Here is a 2500-nt window from a genome sequence, read left to right on the forward strand (position 1 = left end):
TGAGAGGGTGTAGCAAATGTTATTTGTTCTGGACTCTTTACTACTTATATGCACAATAAATAAAAAGCAATGGGGCAATGTTTTTGCAATTTAATTAGGCAGCTGTCAAAGGGTGATAAACGTTTTTTGTTGTTTTTTGGTAATGTGATTTATTTATTTAGCATCCTCTGCTAATTTTTATCAATCCGATAATAAGATGAACATTTATATAGTAAATCATTAGTTACAATCACATTAAGATCTTGCACCTTGTGCCATCAACAGTGCCTTATATAAACTTCAAATAAAAGCATAAATTTGTACTTCATAATGATCTGGTATCTCTTCAGTTAAACAAATATTTGTGAATTTGATGGGTCATTGAGTCAATTTACAGAATCAGCTTATATATTTTTCCTTCTTTTGTTATACGCTTGTAACAATAAAACACATGGGGCATAAGGATATATATAATATATATATAGTTTTTTTAAAAAAAAATAGGATAGTGATTTTGACTCTTGAGTTTGCATGGCATTTGCATAATGAAAAGTGTTTAGGCAAATCTGTAACATCATATTTGCATTACTTTTTCACTTATGACACTAACAGATTAGAACAGATTTTAATATAATTATCTGTTATTTATGATTTTTTAACAGCACTAATTTATTTTTCAAGGACAGCTGTTACCGAAAGTCTATAGTTCCATAGTCAGTGGTCTTATCCTTTGCTTTTGTTTAAGTTCTATATCCTGGAGAGCTTATTCTAAAAGTTTTGTTTGTAGGGTGGTCTCATTAGGGCAAGTCGCATAACGATTAATACATATTTACTTATGTATTTTATTTTGTGTTTACGTTATTCTATGTATCCGATTGTTTAATGTCTGAAAATCTGCTTCATGCGTTAATGAACCTGATGATCAGCTGTCTTTGAGTTAGAATCTCTGTGTGGGGGGGGTGGTATCTAGATATTATAACTAAATAGAAAAAAAGCACGTGTAATAGTAAATATCGTGATGATATATATTTTATGACAGTTTTTGTTTTAAAAAAAATCATCCAGCACAAATATACCTTATTTTATACCTCTATTATTATTATTATTATTATTATTATTATTATTATTATTTAAACTTAGAAGGAAACAAACACCTAGACAGGAAAAATTAATGTCAATGATTAGAAATTTATTAGAGAAAATTCTCATAAAGAAGAAGGGAAATGAGATAAAAAAAACGTTATTATTATTATAATTATTATTATTATTATTATTATTATAACAATTTATTCAAAAGTATTTAAAGTACTTGGAAATCCCTGATATGTCTCACATTTAACATGTCTTTTAAATAAGTTTGTACTTTTGTAGGGAACTTTATCATTCTTATGTGGTGAGGTCTGTAGATTGGGCATGAGAGGGTTAACAAGTTTGGGGTAATGGACTAGTACATGAGCTACTGGCCCAGCCCCCCAAAGTTATTTCATATGAGGAGGCTACAGATAAATACACCCAAAGTATAACAGCCTAGTGATGAGTATAGAGTGACATGTGTAAGTGAACCATGGTAGTAGATGAGGGGGTTTCAAAACTGACCTCAGACCTCCATAACAGGCCAGATTTTCAGGATTACCTTGGATGAGGGCAGGTTAATAACCATGTTTACTAATCATCTATCTATTTTCCAGTTCATATATCCTGAAAATCTGGCCTGTTAGGGAGGCCTTGGGGCATGTTTGATTGTATGTGTGTGTGTGTCAGGTGTATGTATTATTTTTATTTATATATATATATATATATATATATATATATATATATATATATATATATATATATATATATATAAAATATATATATATATATACACATATACACACGTGTGTGTCATGTGTGTGTATTATTTATTTATATATATATATATATATATATAAATATAAATATATATATATATATATATATATATATATATATATATATATATATATATATATATACATACACAAACATGTACATATACATATACTCACATGTGTGTGTGAGCCAAAACAAAATTGTGCCAACTGGATAGATAATCCAACAAACCATCCTAAATTTCAAAATGTACAGTTACTCTCTTGCGTCTCTATCGGTTTACGGTAAAATAAACCACAGAACTATCAAATAGGGAAGAATATATTGATTTTCCCTAGTATTTTGATTATTTAAAATGTCTTATGCTGCCCTTCTAAATAAATAAAACTGTGTGCTATAGTATTAGCCGGAAATTCTGTTATAAAAAAACCACATTCCATACTATTCCCCTTACAGATGCATTAGATTAGGTATTATATTCAATATATATTTCTATGCAATGTTCTAGGGTTAAAATTTGAAAATTTGGGATCCTGACACCTTGATTAATTATACCACGATTTAACTGAACTCACTCTTTTCATTGTTAACAAAGTTTTATATTTTTTTCCAACAAAACTGAAGATAAAGGTTAATCTTGGGCAGAATGATACAGCTGTGATTGACAAGA

The sequence above is a fragment of the Bombina bombina genome, chromosome 4 (assembly GCF_027579735.1).
Source record: "Bombina bombina isolate aBomBom1 chromosome 4, aBomBom1.pri, whole genome shotgun sequence".
NCBI lineage: Eukaryota > Metazoa > Chordata > Amphibia > Anura > Bombinatoridae > Bombina > Bombina bombina.